This window comes from Tachyglossus aculeatus, chromosome Y4, assembly GCF_015852505.1.
Source record: "Tachyglossus aculeatus isolate mTacAcu1 chromosome Y4, mTacAcu1.pri, whole genome shotgun sequence".
Classification (NCBI taxonomy): domain Eukaryota; kingdom Metazoa; phylum Chordata; class Mammalia; order Monotremata; family Tachyglossidae; genus Tachyglossus; species Tachyglossus aculeatus.
Genome location: NC_052096.1, coordinates 8,153,787 through 8,175,252, shown reverse-complemented (window position 1 = coordinate 8,175,252; position 21,466 = coordinate 8,153,787). Strand labels below are relative to the sequence as shown.

At 45.1% G+C, this 21,466-nt stretch overlaps 5 non-coding genes across 5 annotated transcripts; 3 read left to right on the top strand and 2 right to left on the bottom strand.

Annotated features, from left to right (window-relative positions):
- Positions 1-1,169: 1,169 nt before the first annotated feature.
- Positions 1,170-1,242, top strand: TRNAR-CCG. The gene has a single exon. It is a non-coding gene; the product is annotated as a tRNA-Arg (tRNA).
- A 3,520-nt stretch (positions 1,243-4,762) lies between these two features.
- Positions 4,763-4,835, top strand: TRNAR-CCG. The gene has a single exon. It is a non-coding gene; the product is annotated as a tRNA-Arg (tRNA).
- A 7,092-nt stretch (positions 4,836-11,927) lies between these two features.
- On the bottom strand, positions 11,928-12,009 carry TRNAL-UAG. The gene has a single exon. It is a non-coding gene; the product is annotated as a tRNA-Leu (tRNA).
- Positions 12,010-17,922: 5,913 nt separating this feature from the next.
- Positions 17,923-17,996, top strand: TRNAI-AAU. Its single transcript has one exon. It is a non-coding gene; the product is annotated as a tRNA-Ile (tRNA).
- A 2,042-nt stretch (positions 17,997-20,038) lies between these two features.
- Positions 20,039-20,111, bottom strand: TRNAK-CUU. The gene has a single exon. It is a non-coding gene; the product is annotated as a tRNA-Lys (tRNA).
- Between the last annotated feature and the right edge of the window lie 1,355 nt (positions 20,112-21,466).

The window sequence follows — 21,466 nt, the reverse complement described above, 5'->3', positions numbered from 1 at the left end:
GCTTGGGAAGTACAAATTGGCAACATAACAATAAACAGACACATTCCCTGCCTACAAGAGGTTACATTCTAGAGGGGGAGGGTGACATTACAATTAATTAATTCATTCATTAATTATAAATATTCATTCAATCGCATTTACTGAACACTGTATGCAGCTCACTGTACTAAGCGCTTGGAAAGTACAATTTACCAACACATGGAAACAATCTCTGCCCAACAACGGGCTCACAGTCTAGAAAGAGGGAGACAGACATCAAAACAAGTAAACAGGCATCAATAGCATTAATATGGATAAATAGAATTATAGATATATACATATAATTAATAAAATAAATATGTACATATATCAAGTGCTGTGGGGCAGGGAAGGGGGTAGAGCAGAGGGAGAGAGTCGGGGTGATGAGGAGGGGAAGAGGAGCAGAGGAAAAGGGGGACTCAGTATGGGAAGGCCTCCTGAAGGAGGTGAGATATGGACATAAATCCTGTGGGGCTGGGAGGGGGGAATGAATAAAGGGAGCAAGTCAGGGCGACACAGAAGGGAATGGGAGGAGAGGAAAGGAGGGTTTAGTCAGGGAAGGCCTCTTGGAGGAGGTGCACCTTCAATAACGCTTTGAAGGCAGGGAGAGATCATTGTTTGTAGGATCTGAGGAAGGAGGGCATTCCAGGCCAGAGGTAGGACGTGGGCGAGGGGTCGGCGGCGAGATAGAGGAGATGGAGGTCCAGTGAGAAGTTTAGCATTAGAGGAGCAAATTGTGTGGCCTGGGTTCTAGTAGGAGAGTAGAAAGTGAGGTAGCAGGGTGATTAAGTGACTTAAAGCCATTGGTGAGGAGTTTCTTTTTGATGCCGAGGTGGATGGGCAACCACTGGAGTTTTTTGAGGAGCGGGGTGACATGTCCTGAACGTTTTTGTCGAAAAATAATCCGGGCTGCAGAGTGAAGTATATACTGGAGTGGGGAGAGGCAGGAGGCAGGGAGGCCAGCAAGGAGGCAGCAGCAATAAGAAGTCCAGCCGGGCCCGGGAGGGGATCGGGACAGAGAGAAGAGTTGGAAAAAGTAGACAGAAGTTGCTTCTTTTTTCCACAGAAGAGTGGCATTCAAAAGAGCCATGGGTTCGGGGGGGAGAGTCCTGGGAAGGCCCCTCACAGCTCCTTAGGTGCCGATAACCTGTGACCGCGTGGCCTAATGGATAAGGCGTCTGATTCCGGATCAGAAGATTGAGGGTTCGAGTCCCTTCGCGGTTGCAATTTTTACTCTTCAAGCCCCTTTTCTCCTTTACCTCTCCCGTCACTCCCGGGCCTCCTAGCTCCTGCTCAGGCCTCCTGCCATTCCCAGCCATCAATCAGTCAATAATCAATACTTTATCTATTGCATACCCACTTTGTGTAAATGTGGGTATACACAGTACAGGTTTAGAGTTCTAATCCCTGCTCCGCCACTTGTCTGCTGCATGACCTTGGGAAAACCATTTCACTTTTCTGGGCCTAAGTTACCTCAGCTGTTAAATGAAGACTGTGAGCTCCTTGTGGGCCAGGGACTGTGGCCAACCTGATTTGCTTGTATCCAACCCAAGGCTTAGAACAGTGCCTGGCACGTAGTAAGAGCTTAACAATGACCATAATAATTATTATTGTTAGAGTTTAGTAAGCTGATGCCTGCCCGTTTACAGAGAGGGACATTAGAGTAAAATAATCCGATGACAGCATTGGTCTGCCCTTTGTTATCTATTCTATTTATTTTATAAATCTATATATCTATTCTATTTATTTTATATATCTATTCTATTTACTTTATATATCTATTCTATTTATTTTATTTTATTTATTTATGTATTTATTATTTATTTATTTATTTTGTTTTGTTAGTATGATTGGTTTTGTTCTCTGTCTCCCCCTTTTAGACTGTGAGCCCACTGTTGGGTAGGGACTGTCTCTATATGTTGGCAACTTGTACTTCCCAAGCGCTTAGTACAGTGCTTAGTACAGTATCAGTGCTCTGCACACAGTAAGCGCTCAATAAATACGATTGATTGATTGATTGTTACCTTTAAATGGGGAGATTTCCAGCCTCTCATTTCCCTGGTCGAGGTCAGGGACAATACCAGAGAAGTAAAAGGCAACCCGGGTTTCCCGTTTTGGAAGGAACCCAAGACCACGCTCCGCCTTTTTGTAACCTATTAGAATTAAGGAAAAATGGATCGAAATTCCAATGGCCCGTTTTGGAAGGAACCCAAGACCACGCTCCGCCTTTTTGTAACCAAGGAAAAATGGATCGAAATTCCAATGGCCCGTACGGGGATCGAACTCGCGACCTTAGCACCACGCTCTAACCAACTGAGCAAACCGGTCTTCACGTATGTATTTATCCCGCAATTCTCTGTAGGTGCACAACATTCAATCCATCAATTGATAATGGTATTTCTTAAGCGTTAATTTTGTGTCAAACACTGTTCTAAGCGCTGGGGTAGATACAATCAAAACAGGTTGGACACAATCCCTGTCCACATGTGGCTCAGAGTCTTAATCCCCATTTTCCAGATGTAGTATCTGAGGTACAGATAAGTGGAAAAGAGTTGGAATTAGAACCCAGATCCTTCTATTAGTAATAGTAATGAATAGGAACATTACTATTCATATTATTTTCATTATCATTATTACAGTGTTTGTCATGCATTTACTATGCATCATGCACTGCTGTAAGCACTGGGGTGGTATCAAGGTTATCAGATTGGACACCCACTAAACTGTGAGCAGGGATTGTGCTATATTGTTATATTATACTCTCTCAAGTGCTTACTACAGTGCTCTGCACATAGTAAACACTCAATAACTACGATTGATTGATGGGTTGATTAACACAATTGCTAAGTAGGAGGGAGTAGAATTTTAATCCACATTTTACAGATGAGGAAACTGAGGCACAGAGAAGTTAAGTAACTTGTCTAAGGTCACACAGCAGACAAGTGGTGGAGCCGGAAATAGAACCCAGGTCCTCGGACTCTCAGGCCTGTGCTCTTTTCATTAGGCCATTATGTTTCTCTCTCTATTGAGTTTTTATTGGGATCTTAATCTGTGCAGATCACTATACTAAGCGTTTGGATAAATACAATGCAGCAGGATTGGGAGACACGATCTCTGCCTTTAAGGAGTTTTCAATCCGGTGAGGGAAGCTGACATTAATTCAATTCAATTCAATAGTATTTATGGAGCACTTACTGTGTGCAAAGCACTGCACTGAGCGCTTGGGAGAGTACAATATAACATCAGACACATTCCCTGCCTGCAACGAGCTCACAGTCTAGAGAACATTAAAATAAATTACAGATAAGGGAAGTAGCAGAATATAACCTGTGTAATCTTGGACAACTCAACTTCTCCGGGCCTCAATTTCCTCATCTGTAAAATGCTACTCAGATTGTGAGACCCATGTGGACAGGGCCTGTTTCCAGCCTGATTATCTTGGCTCTATCCTAGTGATTGCTACAGTGTTTTGCATTTAGTAAGCGTTTAATAAGTATTGTTATTATTATATCATTATTATTGTGATAATACTATTATTATAATTATTGTGGTTATTAATAAGATAGGGACGTAAGGGTTCTGGGGATGAGTGTGGCGTGATTACCAAGTACATAGGGGTTACGGACCTAAAGGAATAAGCAACACATACTCTCTGAGGTCGTGGGTGTCACTCAGATAGCTCATGGCCTGAAACAAAATGATGGAAAGACGGAAAGAGAAAAAGAGAAAATAAGGGAGAAAGGGAGACCCAAAAATAGCGGGAGGAAAATATACTGAGTAGGCAGAGAAAGAAATAGAGGTGTGGAGCGACAGAGGAAAACATTCACAGATTGTCTTTTCTGTCTCTATTTGAGAAACAAAGGAGAGGGAGAGGGGATGAGACCGAAAGAGATCACCACTCTCTACTATTCAAAGTCATACTGAAATTACCTTTTCAAATCATTCATATTTATCGTGTGGCAGCCCACGGGGAGTTCACAGTCATTAGCCTGGGTCCTACTCTGCTTGCCTGCCGTGTGACCCTGGGCAAACCATTTACCTTCTCTGTATCTCAGTTTCCTCATCTGCAAAATGAGGATTAAATACCTGTACTTTCCCCCCCACCCGCTTAGCCTGAAAACTCCTTGTGGGACAGTGTTTGTGTCTGATCTGATTTTAATGTGTTTACCGCAGGGCTTAGTACAGCGTTTGGCACATAACCCTTTAACTATGATTAGGAGAAGCAGCATGGCTCAGTGGAAAGAGCCCGGGTTTGGGAGTCAGAGGTCGTGGGTTCTAATTCCGACTTCTCCACATGTCTGCTGTGTGACTTTGGGCAAGTCACTTAACTTCTCTGACCCTCAGTTCCCTCATCTTTAAAATGGGGACCAAGACTGTGAGCCCCACAAGGGACAACCTGATCACCTTGTATCCCCCCAGCGCTTAGAACAGTGTTTCGCACATAGTAAGCGCTTAACAAATTCCATTATTGCTATTATTACTATTATTATTTAACCCACTAAGCCTTCATATGCAACCCACCCCCACAACATTTTCACACGAGAGAGGAGAGAGTTGAGGAAGAGGGATTTTCTCTAAAATAAGCGCATTCATTGCTGTCTCGACCTAATTGTCTACTTTTTGCGGTGATCCTTTTTTTTTCATCCTTTCCCGGATACGAAGATCAAAAACAAAAACTTTAGGTTTGACATTAAAGCAGATTTGCCTAGAATATGTACTGCTGTGAAAGAGAAATCTTGCAGGCGGCCGCGTGGCCTAATGGATAAGGCGTCTGATTCCGGATCAGAAGATTGAGGGTTCGAGTCCCTTCGTGGTCGATTTTTTTTTTCCTCCGGGATATCTTTATTAATTTTTTTCCTTTTTCCTCTCCTAATGCCCCTGATTTCCCCACCCGGATCGGCTCCTCTCGGGTCCGCAATCCCCTGAAATCTTGAGAAATCTGTTTTCATGCCAAAGGAGACCCTCTTCCCTCCTCCCCCGCGCTTCCCGGGGACGGGAGCTTAGGCCCACGGGACGGACCGTGGCTGTCTTGTTTTGTATCGGCCTTAGTGCTTAGTACAGTGCCTGGTACCTAATAAGCACTTAACAAATGCCATAAAAACACAAACAAAAACAAAACAAAGCAAAACCGAGGGTGGGGAGGACGAGGATCGAACCCAAACCTAAGGCAAGCTACCAGACCAAAAAAAGCCAAAAACCAAAACACGGCTCCCTTTCTCCCGAAGACCAAAAAAAGAAAGGTTCATTCATTCATTCATTCATTCATTCATTCATTCATTCATTTTAGACTGTGAGCCCACTGTTGGGTAGGGACTGTCTCTATATGTTGCCAATTTGTACTTCCCAAGCGCTTAGTACAGTGCTCTGCACATAGTAAGCGCTCAATAAATACGATTGATGATGATTCATTCATCCAGCCATCCATTGATTCATATTTACTGAGCATTTGCTGTGCGCAGAACACTGTACTAAGCGCCTGGGTGAGTCCAATACAACAGTAAACAGACACCTTCCCTGCCCACGACGAGTCTACAATCTAGAGGGGAGAAGACAGAAATTTATCTAAATAAATCACAGATATGTACGTTAAGTGCTGTCGGTTCGCGGATATAAAAGGAGCGAACAAAATAGAAGCGACGCCCAGAGGGAAGAGGGAAAGCCGGGGAGATGGAGGGGAAGAGGCACGGTGAAGTGGAGAGGAGAAAGAAACGGGGGGAAGAAGCCAGAGTTTGCTTTGGTGGAGGGGAGGAGGGGTCCCACTTTTGAACCCCACAGTTAGTGTCTCAGCTGGCAAAGGGGTCAGGCTGTTTTAAATTGGGGTCAAGTTCTCCGCTGCGATCTCCCGAGGTACCAAGGAATTGGGGAAAAAATATTTGCAGGAGAAGATGTGGAAAAAAATTCCCATCTTCCAGTCGGGGAATCGAATCCCGTTCTCTCGCATGATAGTTAAATAGTCACTACTATACTAAGGAGGAAGATGATGCCTAAACTTTGCAAATTATCTAGAGGAAGAGTTATCTGAAGCGTGGTCCTTCATTAATTCATTTAATTTTATTTATTGAGCGCTTACTGTGTGCAAAGCACTGTATTAAGCGCTTGGGAAAGTACAAAAGCAATGAAGAGTGACAATCCCTTCCCACAACGAGCTCACAGTTTAGAGGGGGAGAGACTGACATTAGCACAAACAGACGGCAATATAAACAAATAAAATTACAGATATCTACCTAAGTGCCATGGGGCCGGAAGAGCAAAGGGAGCAAGTCAGGGCGATGCAGAAGGGAGTGGGGCTTGGTCTCCTCTTGGAGGAGATGGGCCTTCAGCAAGGCTTTGAATGCGGGGAGACTAACTGGTGGTCGTGGTGGATGGATTTAAATATGGCATGCAATCGGGGGTCGACTCGTAGGCCGATGGCCTGAAGGACCATTCATTGTTATGGGATCCACTAAGACCCCTGGAGATAGGGAGGGCAATCGCCTGAGGGATAGGAAGGGAAGGGAGAGAGACTCTAAGAAGAAGGAAGGGCTGTTTTTTTAAATGATACGTGTTAAGCTCTTACTATGTGCCAGGCACTGTACTGAGCACTGTACAGGTCAAAGATCATCAGGTTGGACCCAGTCTGTGTCCCACACAGGGCTCAGAATATTAATCCCCATTTTACAGATGAGGTAACACAGAGAAGTGAAGTCACACAGCAAACAAGTGGCAGAGCTGGAATTAGAACCCATGTCCTCTAACTCCCAAGCCCGTGCTCTTTCCACAGAGCCACACTGACAAGAGAGATGAGAACGATAAACTCCCTTCTTTACAATGACATTTGTTGACCACTTACTATCAATCTGTACATGGTATTTAACAGCACTTACTTTGTGCAGAGCACTGTACTAAATGCTTGGGGGAGTACAATACCACAGAAGTAGTGGACGTGTTCCCTGCCCAAAGCGGTTTACAGTCTAGAGGGGGAGACAGACATTAATATTAATAAATAATTTATGATATATCATTTAAAGGTATGTACATAAGTGATGTGGTGTTGGGAGTGGGGTGAATATGAAATGTTCAAAGGTCACAGATCCAAAAGTATAGTTTTTTTTTAATTGTATTTGTTAAGCGCTTACTATGTGCAAAGCACTGTTCTAAAGGGGGATACAAGGTGATCAGGTTGTCCCACATGGGGCTCACAGTCTTAATCCCCATTTTACAGATGGGGTAACTGAGGCCCAGAGAAGTTAAGTGGTCACACAGCTGACAAGTGGTGGAGTCGGGACACAGACTCCACACAGTTGACACAGGTGACACAGAAGGGAGAGTGAGCCACTGTAAAAAAGGGCTTAATTGGGGAAGGCGTCTCGGAGGAGATGTGACCTCAACAATGCTTTGAAGATGGAGAGAGTGGTGGTCTGGCCTGTACGGAGGGGAAGGGGCTGCCAGACCTGGGGGAGGACGTGGGAAAGCAGTCAGTAGTGCCATACTTGAGAATGGAGCACAGTGAATAAGCTGGCTTGAGTGGAGCGGAGTGTGAGGGCTGGGCTGTAGTAGGAGATCCGTGAGATAGGCCCAGGTGAGCTAATTGAGTGTTTTAAAGCCATTGGTAAGGAGTCTTTTTTGATGTGGAGGTGGCTGGGCAGTCGTTGGAGGTACTTGAGGAGTGAGGAGACGTGGACTGAACATTTTTGTTGAAAATGATCCGTACAACAGAGTGAACTATGGGCTGAAGTGGGGAGTGACAGGAGGTCGGGAGGTCAATAAGGAGGCAGATGCAGTCATCAAGGCAGGATAGGATATGGCGCTTGGATCAGTCAGATAGCAGTTCGAATGGAGAGGGAAGGGTGGATTTTAGCAATGTCATGAGGGTAGAACGGACGGGATTTGGCGACATTGAATAAGTGGGTGGAATGAGAGAGATGTCGAGGACAATGCTAAGGTTATGGGTTTATGAGACAGGAAGAATGGTGGTGTTGTCTCCAGTAATGGGAAAGACATAGGGAGGGCAGGGTTTGGGTGGGAAGAGAAGGAGTTCAGTTTTGGACGTGTTCAGTTTGAGGTGTCAGCTGGACATCCAGGTAGAGATATCCTGAAGGCAGGAAGGAATGTGAGATTGCAGGGAAGGAGAGAGCTCACAGATATACATTTGGGAATCATCTGCATAGGGGTGGCACAATTTACCATATTCCAGGCACTGTTCTAAGTTCTGGGGAAGGTATCAGCTAATCGGGTTGGACATAGTCCAAGTCCTACATAGGGCTCAGAGTCTTAATCCCCATTTTACAGATGAGGTAACTGAGGCATAGAGAAGTGAAGTGACTCACCCAAGGTCACACAGCAGGACTACAGCCCAAGTCCTCTGACTCATAGGCCCATGATTTTTCCACTAGACAGGGCTGCTTCTGTTTGTGAGCAGGGAACATGTCTACCTACTCCGTTATAGTTCACTTGGGAGAACACGCTCCCAAGTGCTTAATATATTGCCTTGGACAGAGTTAGTGCTCAATAAAAACGATTGATTGGTTGATTGCCAAACCTCAGTGTCCTTCCAGTCATGCAGTTGTACTTATCGAAAGCTTACTGTGTGCCGAACACTGTACTAAGTGCTTGGGAGAGTACAATATAACAATACAACAGACACATTCCCTGCCCACGACGAGCTTATTGTCTAGAGAGGGAGACAGACATTAATAGAAATAAATTAAAGATATGTACATAAGTGTTTTGAGGCTGGGAGGGGGGATGAACAGAGGGAGCAAGTCAGGGTGACGCAGAAGGGAGTTGGAGAAGAGGAAAGGGGCTTAGCCAGGGAAGGCCTCTTGGAGGAGATGGGCCTTCAATAAGACTTTGAAAAGGGGGAAGAGTCATTGTCTGATGGATCTGAGGAGGGAGGGCGTTCCAGGCCAGAGACAGGACATGGGTGAGAGGTCAGCAGTGAGATAGATGAGATGGAGGCACAGTGAGAAGGTTAGTACCAGAGGTACTAAGTTTGCGGGCTGGGTTGCAGCAGGGGAGTAGCGAGGTGACGTAGGAGGGGGTGAGGTTGTGGGGACGCTGGGGGTCCTGGTCTCTGCATCCCTAAGAACAGGGAAACTCCAAGCTTCTCCTCTGTTACCTCATGGGAGCGAGAATGGGTGAGTCTAGGGGCAGAGCTGTCCAAAGCAAGGAGCAAACCAGGGACCTCCAGATTTCCCATTCCATGCTTAGCAATGGATTGATTGATTCATTGATTGACATACTTAGACCATGAGCTCCACAGTGGGACAGGGACTGTGTCCAACCTGATAAATTTGTATCTACCCCAGCGCTAAGAACTGTGCTTAGCACATAGTAAGAACTTCATAAATACAACAATATTAATAATAATAATAATAACTCCTTCACTGTCAAGGTGATCTACATTTCCCCATATTGGCCTCATGGAACGTGTCTTTCTGAAGGACTACCCCTCCTCCCATCAGGGGTGATCCCCAAATCTTTTCGGCAGGTAGTTGTTACAGATAGGGTTAGTTTGGGTGCTTTGCTGATGCAGGCGTCTCTGATGGTGTCCTCTAGAATAAGCCCCCCCCCCCCCCCAGAGACATAGAGGTGCACTCCTCCTCATGATCACCCCCACATAAATGCGCACACACACAAACACACACACACACACACACACACACACACACACACACACACACACACACCCCTTTCCTAGAGGACATAGCGGTGACCCACAGTCACCTCCAAACACACACACGCACACCCAAGGTCATTATCCCCTCTCTGCCCTTTGTCATGCTCACTGTCCCAGCCTGGGTCCCTTGGATGAATAGATTATTATGATTATTATCATCATCATCATCATCATCATCATATTGTTAAGCACTTGCTATTTGCCAAGCACTGTACTAAGCATTGGGGTAGATACAAGATCATCAGGTTGGTCACTGTCCCTGGATCACATGGGGGTCACAGTCTAAGTAGTGGGGACAATAGGTATTTAATCCCCATTTCACAGATGAGGAAACTGAGGCACAGAGAAGTTAAGTGACATGCCCAAGATCACCCCCTTTATTCATTCATTCATTCATTCAATTGTATTTATTGAGCATTTATTGAGTGCAGAGCACTGTACTAAGCGCTTGGGAAGTACAAATTGGCAACATACAAAGACGGTCCCTACCAAACAACGGGCTCACAGTCTAGAAGGGGAAGACAGACAACAAAACAAAACGTGTAGACAGGTGTCAAAGTCGTCAGAACAAATAGACTGTGAGCTCGTTGCGGGCAGGGAATGTGTCTGTTTGCTGTTGTATTTTACTCTCCCAAGTGGTTAGTACAGTGCTTTCCACACAGTAAGCGCTCAATAAATATGATTAAATGAACGAATGAATCACCCAGCAGACAAGAGGCAGAGTTGGGATTAGAATCCAGGTCCCAGGTGGCACAAGCCTAGGCTCTTTCCATGATGTCACACTGCTTCTCCCAATCGCCCTACCAAAGCCTGGCATTCTGCTTCCACTGCCTTTCCCCAGGGCATTTATTCATTCATTCATGCATTCAATCGTATTTATTGAGCGCTTACTGTGGGCAGAGCACTGTACTAAGCACTTGGGAAGTACAAGTCAGCAACACATCTGGGCCTTTCTCCTGATGGCTGCGCTGACCTACTGTGTGACCCTGGGCAAGTCATTTCACCCCAGTTTCCTCATCTGTAAAATGGGGATCCCGACCCTCCCTCCCTTTTAGACTGTGATCCCCAGATTTTGTGGCCACCAGCCATCTGCACAGTTCGACCCCCCACAATCTGTTCCACGACTACACAGGCAACACACATGTCTTATAACATACGTGTCCTTCAAATCACCAAATTCATTCATTCAATCGTATTTATTGAGTGCTTACTATGTGCAGAACACTGTATTAAGCGCTTGGGAAGTACAAATCGGCAACATATAGAGACGGTCCCTACCCAACAACGGGCTCACAGTCTAGAAGGGGGAGACAGACAACAAAACAAAACAAGTAGACAGGTGAAATGTGAATCCTCCTTCCATCTCTTTGTTTCTATGGCTATTTATTGTTCCTGGGGCAGGATCAATCAGTCAGTCGACCGATGGTATTTATTGAGGGCTTACCTGTGCAGAGCACTGTGTTAAGGGCATGGGAGAGTAGAGGGGGAGACGGACATCCATCCCTTGGGTTTTACATGCTTGGGGATTGCCCTGATGACTTTTGCCTGATTTCAGACATTCTTGATTTTTCATCATGATGATGGCCATGACTTCCTCAAATCTGACAGACGTTGACACGACACCACTTCAAAGCCTTAGTGAGGGCACATCTCCTCCAAGAGACCTTCCCCTGACTAAGCCCCTCTTTCCTCTTCTCCCACTCCCTTTTGCATCGCCCTGACTTGCTCCTTTTATTCATCCCCTTTCCCTACTCCACAGCACTTATGTACATATCTGTAATTTATTTACTGCTATTCGTATCTGTCTCCTTAACCCCGTCTACGCCACTTGTCTGCTGTGCGGACTTGGGCAAGTCACTTAACTTCTCTGTGCCTCAGTTACCTCATCTGTAAAATGGGGATTAAGACTGTGAGCCCCACGCGGGACGGGGACTGTGTCCAACCCGATTTGCTTGTATCCACCCCAGCGATTAGTACAGTGCTTGGCACATAGTAAGCGCTTAACAAATACCATCATTATTATTGTTATTATTAGACTGTAAGCCCTTTGTAGGCAGGGAATGTGTCTGTTCATTGTTGTATTGCCCTATCCCAAACGCTTAGGACAGTGCCCTGCACACAGTATGAATTACATAAAGAAAAGTTATAGAAGGAATTGACACAGCTCCTGCCCAGGAGACGACCACAGTTTAAATTTATCGAGGGAAATGAACCACACTCACAGGTCTATGTATAGGAGCAAAAGACTGTGTGGCAGCGGTGGGATTCGAACCCACGCCCCCGGAGAGACTGGAGCCTAAATCCAGCGCCTTAGACCGCTCGGCCACGCTACCAGCAGATAAAGGGAAAAGCCATGCACATCCAGGTAAGGTCCTCGTTCTCACTCTGTTTCTGGGAAATGTGTTCTGGATCCTTGTTTGCGAGACTGTCACGGTGACGTTATTGCCGTGACTCCCCCCCCGGGGTGGGGGGAGGCGTCTAGAATCATTCTCCAAAACAGAGAGCTCCAGACCCGGGGAAAGGGAGAAGAGGAGGACAGGAGAGGATGGAGTGATTCTCCCACAGCCAGTTGGCACCATCCTGGAACCAGAATTGGGTTGTCAAGTATTGGCTTTTTATTGACACTGGAATAAACTCAAGGGTGGGGAGGTGATGGACAGTCATCTAGCCATCCATCCATCCATTCATGACCACCATCTTCAGCTGTTCACTTTCCAGTGGTTTTTTTTTTTTCCCTACTGCTTTCTAACATGGTCCTGTCTCCTCTATCCTAAAAAAACCTTCCCATGTCACCACGGCTCCCTTCAGTTATCACCCCCTTTCCCTTCTACCATTCCTCTCCAAACTCTTTGAGCGAGCTGTCTACACCCGCTGTCTCCACTTCTTCCCCAATTCTCTCCTTGACCCCCTCCAATCTGGCTTCCTCTCCCTTCACGCCATAGAAACCGCCCTCTCGAAGGACGCAAATGATCTCCTTCTTGCCAAATCCCACGACCTTTAAACTCCATCCTAATTCATTCATTCATTCATTCATTCAATCGTATTTATTGAGCGCTTTTACTGTGTCCTAATCCTCCTTGACCTCTCAGCTGTCTTCGATACTGTCAAGCAACCCCTTCTCCTGGAAACATTATCCAACTTGATCTTCACTTGACACTGTCCTCTCCTGCTTCTCCTCCTATCTCCCTGGCTTCTCATTCTCAGTCTCTTTTACAGGCTGCCCCTCCACTCCCAACCCTAACTCAGTTCTAGATCCCACATGTTCTGTTTTGTTGTTTGTCTCCCCCTTCTAGACTGTGAGCCCATTGTTGGGTACGGACCGTCTGTATATGTTGCCTACTTGTACTTCCCAAGCGCTTAGTACAGTGCTCTGCACACAGTAAGTGCTCAATAACTACGATTGAATGAATGAATGTATTCTCCATCTACACCCACTCCCTTGGAGAAGTCATTTGCTCCCCCCGACTTCAACTACCTTCTCTATTAAGAAGATTCCCGGATCTCCATCTACAGTCCTGATCTCTCTCCCTCTCTGCAGTCTTGGATTTCCTCCTGCCTTTAGGACGGCTTTACTTGGATTCCCCCTCAACTCCTCAAACTTAACATGTCCAAAACAGAACTCTTCATTTCCCCACCCAAATCCTGTCCCTGTCCACCTACTTTCCCCTCAGGGTAGACAGCACCACCATCCTCCCTTGTCTCAGAAGCCTTGGTGTAATCGACTCATCTTTCATTCAACTCACATATTAAATCTGTCACCAAATCCTGTCAGTTCAACCTTCGCAAAATTGCTAAAATCCACCCTTTCCTCTTCATCCAAACTGCTATCACGTTAATCCAAGCATTTACCCTATCCTTGATTACTGCATCAGCCTCCTCACTGACCTCCCTGCCTCCTGTCTCTTCCCACTCCAGTCCATACTTGACTCTGATGCCCGGATTATTTTTCTACAAAACCATGCAGCCTGTGTTTCTCCACTTCTCAAGAACCTCCAGTGGTTGCCCATCCACCTCTGCATCAAACAGAAACTCCTTACCATCAGCTTTAAAGCACTCAATCACTTTGCCCCCTTCCTACCTCACCTCGCTACTCTCATAGACTGCACACTTTGCTCCTCTATAGCCTGCACACTTTGCTCCTCTAATTCCAACCTTCTCACTGTGCATCGATCTTGCCTATGTCACTATTGACCCCTTGCCAAAGTCCTGCCTCTGGCCTGGAACACCATCACTCTCCCCACCTTAAAAGCCTTATTAAAATCTCATCTCCTCCGAGGCCTTCCCTGGCTAAGTCCTCATTTTCTCTTCTCTCACTCCCTTCTGCATTGCTCTTGCACTTGGATTTTCACCTCTCCCTGAGCCCTCCAGCATGTATGTGCATATCAGAAAATTATTTATAATAATGTTGGTATTTGTTAAGCGCTTACTATGTGCCAAGCACTGTTCTAAGTGCTGGGGTAGATACAACGTCATCAGCCCCACATGGGGCTTATAGTTTTCATCCCCATTTTACAGATGAGGTAACTGAGGCCCAGAGAAGTTAAGTGACTGCCCAAAGTCACACAGCTGATAAGTGGTGGAGCCAGGATTAGAACCCATGACCTCTGACTTCCAAGCCTGTGCTCTTTCCACTATGCCACACATTTATTTATATCAATGTCTATCTCCACTTCTAGAGTGTAAGATTGCTGTGGGCAGGGAACATGTCTACCAACTCCACTGTATACTCTGCCAAACACTTAGTACAGTGTTGTGCACATAGCAGGCACTAAATAAATACAACTGTTTTTTTATAGTATTTGGTAAGCACTTACTACATGGCTGGCACTGTACTAAGCACTGAAGTAGATACCAGCTAATCAGTTTGGACACAGTCCCTGACCCACATGGGCTCACAGTCTCAATCCACATTTTACAGATAAGTGAAGTGACTTGCCCGAGGTCACTCAGCAGACAAGTGGTGGAGCTGGTATTAGAACCCAGGACCATCCATGGTATTCTCTAAATGCCTACTAAGTGGTAAATGATAATAATATGGTATTTGTTAAGCGCTTACTATGTGCCAAGCACTGTTCTAAGCCCTGGGATAGATACAAGATAAACGCTTAGGCGGGTAAGTAACAACAAAACTCATTTTTTCTGCCTTCTGTTCCATTAGTGACTGCAGAGTGAGCCATTGGCTGCTATCCTTAAGCACCACCTGTAGCTCCCACTGTGAGGTTTGACTTTATCAGCTTCCTTACTAACCTCCCTGCCTCCTGTCTCTCCTCACTCCAGTCCATATTTCATTCTTCTGTCTGGAACATTTTTCGACAAAACCAACAGCCCATGTTTCCCCGCTCCTCGAGAACCTCCAGTGGTTGCCCATCATCCTCCGCATCAAATAGAAACGCAAAGCACTAAATCATTTTGCCATCTCTTACCTCACCTCGCTGCTCTCCTACTACAACCCAGCCCGCACACTGCGCTCCTTTAATGCCAACTGACTCACTGTACCTCGATCTCATCTATCTCGCCGCCCATCTCTCGCCTACAACCTGCCTCTGACCTGGAGAGCCCTCCCTCTTCATGCCCGACAGACAGTTACTATCCCCACCTTCGGAGCCTTACTGAAGGCACATCTCCTCCAAAAGGCCTTCCCTGACTAGGCCCTCATTTCCTCTTCTCCCACTCCCTTCTGCATCACTCTGGTTTGCTCCCTTTATTCACCCCTCCCTCATCCCCAAAGCACTTAGGTACATATCTATAATTTATTTATTTAAATTGAAGTCTGTCTCCCCATCTAGACTGTAGACTGACTGTGGGCAGGGGATATGTCTACCAACTCTGTTATTTTGTCCTCTCCCAAGAGCTTAGTACAGCTCTCTGCACACAGTAGGCACTCTAAAAATATGATTAATTGATTGCCTGTCCATTCATTCAATCGTATTTATTAAGCACTTACTGTGTGCAGAGCACTGTACTAAGTGCTTGGGAAAGAAAAATACAACAAGAAAGAACAGCACAACAAATGCCACCAGGACCCCCACCAGCCCTTGGTCCTGCCCAGGAAGGACTGAAAGACAGGCAACATGAGGCCTTATAACTTCTTAAAATGTTGGAAACCTGTCCTTTGTGGTTGTGGCTGTTTCTTCTGTGACTGCTGGTCTGGGCTGACGGAAGCAGCTTGGGCTAGTGGAAAGGGCATGGCCCTGGGAGTTGGAGGACCTACATTCTAATTCTGGCTCTGCCATTCGCCTGCTGTGTGAGCCACTTCATTTCTCCAGGCCTCAGTTACTTCATCTGTAAAATGGGAATGAAGGCTGTGAGCCCCATGTGGAACCGTGCCCAACCCATTTATCTTTATCTACTACAGTGACTGGCACACAGTAAAAACTTAACAAATACTTGGTTTAGTGGAAGGAGCACGCGCTGGGGAGGCAGAGGATGTGGCTTCTAATCCCGGCTCCGTCATTTGCCTGCTGTGTGACCTTGGGCAAGTCACTTAACTTCTCTGTGCCTCAGATACCTCATCTGTAAAATGAGGGTTAAGACTCTAACTTGATTACCCTGTATCTACCCCTGCACTTAGAACAGTGCTTGGCACATAGTAATTGCTTAACAAATGCCATTTTTATTAAATACTATAAAAAACCTACCAAACTCTTATTCGGGTTGCTTTGATTGTCACTCTTGTCTTCTATATTTTTGCTTCATCTTTCCTTATGGGCCTGATCATTCATTCATTCATCCATTCAATTGAATTTATTGAGTGCTTACTCCCTCTTCATATCCAACAGGCAATTATTACCCCCAACTTCAAAGTCTTATTGAAGGCACATCTTCTCCAAGAGGCCTTCCCAGATTAAGCCCCACTTTTCCTCATCTCCCACTACCTTCTGCTTCGCCCTGACTTTCACCCTTTATTCATTCCCTCCTCCCAGCCCCACAGCACTTATATATCTGTAATTATATGTATTAATGTCCGTCTTCCCCTCTAGACTGTAAGCTCTTTGTGGGCCGGGAATGTGTCTGTTATTGTGTTATATTTTCCTTTCCCAAGCACCTAGTGCAGTACTCTGCACACAGTTAATGCTCAATAAATATCTTGATTGGTTGATTGATCCAACGGTGTTATTGTGGCTGACTGGTTGCAGCTTTGGGAGTTAATGGGGGAAGGCTTACTAAGTGCTTAGTACAGTGCTCTGCACACAGTAAGCACTCAAGAAATACGATTGAATGAATGAATGGTGGAGGTCAGGTTTTAGGAGGACTTGGAGGATGGGAAGGGCATGTCATTGGGCTAAATCTTTCACAAACACAGACTATTCTCTCATGCTGCCCTGACCTTCTTCTCCTCGCTGAGATTCTCTACAAAGAATCCTCAGCTAGTCTATTACTTTAATGAGAGTGGCAGTCAGCTCACTGTGCCCCAATCTCGTCTATCTTTCACTCAATCGTATTTATTGAGCGCTTACTGTGTGTAGAGCACTGTACTAAGCACTTGGGAAGCACAATTCAGCAACAAATAGAGACAATCCCTGCCCACAACCTCCCTACGTCCATCCTGCCCCTGTCTTGGAACACCCTCCCTCTTCTTATCTGACAGAGGATCACTCTACCCACTTTACTGAAGGCCCATCTTCTCCAAGAGACCTTCCCCCACTAGGCCCTCATTTCCTCTTCCCCCACTCCCTACTGTGTCACTCTTGCACTTGGATTTGCTTTCTTTATTCACCCCTCCCTCAGCCCCACAGCAGTTACGCATATATTCATAATGTATGTATCCATATTAATGTCTGTCTCCCCTTTTAGACTGTTAGCTTGCTGTGGCAGGGAAAGTGTCTACCAACTCTTTTATACTGTGCTTAGTACAGTGCTCCCCCCTTCAAAGCCTTATTGAAGGCCCATCTCCTCCAAGAGGCCTTCCCAGATTAAGTCCCACTTTTCCTCAACTCCCACTCCCTTCTGCGTCGACCTGACTTAATCTCTTTGCTCTCCCCCCCTCCCAGCGCTGATGTATATATCTGTAATTTCATTTATTTGGATTGATGTCCGTCTCCCTCTCAGACTGTGAGCTCATTGTGGATATGGAATGTCACTGTTTATTGCTGTATTGTAGTTTCCCAAACGCTTAGTATAGTGCTCTGCACAAACTAAGCTCTTAATAAATATGAGTGAATTAATGAACTAATTAATTCATTTTAACTTGCACTGCACACGTGCCCTAACTCATTTCCAAGCTGCAAGAAACGCTGTGCCTGAGTGGCCGGTTAGCTCAGTTGGTTAGAGCGTGGTGCTAATAACGCCAAGGTCGCGGGTTCGATCCCCGTACGGGCCATAAAAAATTTTTTTTTTCCTTCCCCCCCTGCAATTCACTCAATCGTGTTTATTGAGTGCTTACTGTGTGCAGAGCACTGTATCATCATCATCATCATCATCATCAATCGTATTTATTGAGCGCTTACTGTGTGCAGAGCACTGTACTAAGCGCTTGGGAAGTACAAGTTGGCAACATATAGAGGCAGTCCCTACCCAACAGTGGGCTCACAGTCTAAAAGGGGGAGACAGAGAACAAAACCAAACATACTAACAAAATAAAATAAATAGAATAGATATGTACAAGTAAAATAAATAAATAGAGTAATAAATATGTACAAACATATATACGTATTAATCGCTGAAGAAGAGAGGTCGTAAATCTTGTCTTCTTTTCAGTGACGACAGAGTCCATAGCGATTATCCTGGGGCGCAGGCCGAAAGCTAATGAAATCCCGGGAAGGAAATGAAAAGGATTTCGAAGATATCGGGTTTCTCACGTCAAGCCGGCTCCTCTATGGGCGTGATTTCTCCTAGTAATATTGAGGAGATTGAGGATAAGGTATCCGAAATTTTCAGACTGTAAACTTCCTCCTTATACTCCACAGAAGATCACTTTTCCCGCATTCAAAGCCTTATTGAAGGCGCCTCTCCTCCAAGAGGCCTTCCTAAACCCTCATTCATTCATTCAATCGTATTTATTGAGCGCTTACTGTATGCAGAGCACTGTACTAAGCGCTTGGAAAGTACAAATTGGCAACATATAGAGACAGTCCCTACCCAACAGTGGGCTCACAGTCTAAAAGGGGGAGACAGACAACAAAACAAAACAAGTAGACAGGCATAAATAGCATCAAAATAAATAAATAAAATTTATACTTATATATACATCATTAATAAAATAAAGCCCTCATTTCTTTTTCTGCCACTTTCTCCTGCATCACGCTTGCATTTGGATTTACACCCTTTAATAATAATAATAGTAATAATAATACTGTTATTTCTTAAGTGCCTATTATGTGCCAGGCACTGTACTAAGCACTGGGGTGGATACAAGCAAATCTATTTGGACACAGTCCCTGTCCCAAGTGGATCTCCCAGTCTCAATCCCCATTTTAAAGATGAAATAAGGCATAGAGGCATAGAGAAGTGAAGTGACTGACCCAAGGTCACACAACAGATAAGTGGTGGAGTCGGGATTAGAACCCATGACTCTCCCTCAGCTCCACAACATTTATGCAAATATTCGTCACTTTTTGTTAAATTTATATTTATGTCTGTCTCCCCCTCTAGACTGTAAACTCGTAATGGGCAGGGAACATGTCTACCAACTCCTATATATTATGCTCTCTCAAGCGTTTAGTACAGTGCTCTGCACACACTAAGCGCTCAACAAATATAATTTACTATTTGGTGTTGTCAGCGGTCGCGATTTATTTCAAATTCTGTCTCCCCCTCTGCGCCGTAAATTCCTAGTGGGCAGGAAACTCTCTTCTATTGTAATAATAATTATGGTATTTGCTAAGCGCTTACTATGTGCCAAACACTGTTCTAAGCGATGGGGTAATACAAAGAATACAAAGTAATCAGATTGTCCCACGTGGGGCTCATAGTCTCAATCTCTGCGCCTCAGTTACCTCATCTGTAAAATGGGGATTTAAGACTGTGAACTCCACGTGGGACAACCTGATCACCTTATATCTACGCCCGCGCCTAGAACAGTGCTTGGCACATAGTAAGCGCTTAACAAATACCATCATCAGATGAGGTAACTGAGGCACGGAAAAGTTAAGTGACTTGCCCAAGGTCACACAGCAGACAAGTGGCGAAATCGGAATTAGAACCCACGACTTCTGACTCCCAAACCCGTGTTCTTGCCCGTAGGCCGTGCTGTAGTATTTACTACAGTGTCCTAAACACAGTAAGCGCTCTAGAAATGCCATAGATTTTTTGACAAAAGGACTATTAAGGCACAAAAGAGAATGGCAGATGAAGAAGTCTGGTGCAAGGGTACTAACTCCTAGCGAGACCTAATTGGAAAGGAAAATTAAAAAAAAGCTACTGCGCCCAACGTGGGGCTCGAACCCACGACCCTGAGATTAAGAGTCTCATGCTCTACCGACTGAGCTAGCCGGGCACATGTGAATTAAGTTTACAGTGACCATATGCAAGCATTCTCAGGAGTCAGTGATTGTGGAAGTGTTTTCCGTTTCTTTTTCTTTCCCACTCCAGCCTATCCGGTTTAGTGGCATCTCCTCCCAACGCCCTCAAAAAAGTGCTCAGGCCTTTAGGATGGAGCCAAAGATATGCAGGAATTTATGGGAGGGAGAGAAGGATTATTTAGACTGTGAGCTCCATGTGGGACCTGATTATCTTGTATCGACTCCAGCGTTTAGTACAGTGCTTGGGGCATAATATAGTAATAATAACTGTGGTATTTGTTAAGTACTTACTATGTGCCAGACACTGTCCTAAGCGCTGGAGGGGGGTTATAAGATAATAATAATAATAACAATGGTATTTGTTAAGCACTTGCTATGTGCCAGACACTGTCCAAAGCGCTGGGGGAGAGGTTTACAAGATAATAATAATAACAACAATGGTATTTGTTAAGCAGTTACTATGTGCCAGACACTGTCCTAAGCGCTGGGGGAGAGGTTTACAAGATAATAATAATAACAATGGTATGTTATTTAGACTGTGAGCCCACTGTTGGGTAGGGACTGCCTCTATGTGTTGCCAATTTGTACTTCCCAAGCGCTTAGTACAGTGCTCTGCACATAGTAAGCGCTCAATAAATACGATTGATTGATTGATTGATTGTTAAGCAGTTACTATGTGCCAGACACTGCACTAAGCGCTGGGGTGGTTACAAGACAATAATAATAATGATAATGGTATTTCTTACGCGGTTACTATGTGTCAGGCACTGTACTAAGCGTTGGGGTTGTTACAAGGTAATAATAATAATAATAATAATAGTATTTGTTAAGCGGTTACTATGTGTCAGACACTGTACTAAGCGCTGGGATGGATACAGAGTAATCAGGTTGGACACAATCCCTGTCCCACAGAGGGCTCACAGTTTCAATCCCCATTTTTCACATGAGGTAACTGAGGTCCAGAAAAGTGAACCGATTTGCCCAAGGTCACATGGCAGACAAGTGGCAGAGCAGGGATTAGAACCCATCTAAACGTTTACAAAATACAACTATTATTATATCATCACCATCATCCTTTTAATTATCATAGTTATTCTTATCATCATTAGTAATAACACCGACAACAATAAGAATAATATTATTATCTGTCTCCCCAGATATGTTGCCGACTTGTACTTCTCAAGCGCTTAGTACAGTGCTCCGCACACAGTAAGCGCTCAATAAATACGATTGAATGAATGAATAAATGAATCTCTCCCACGATGGCGGAGCCGCGGGCCTCTCTCCTCACTTCCTCCTGATGTTCAATTGGAGGAGGGGCGGTGCTCGG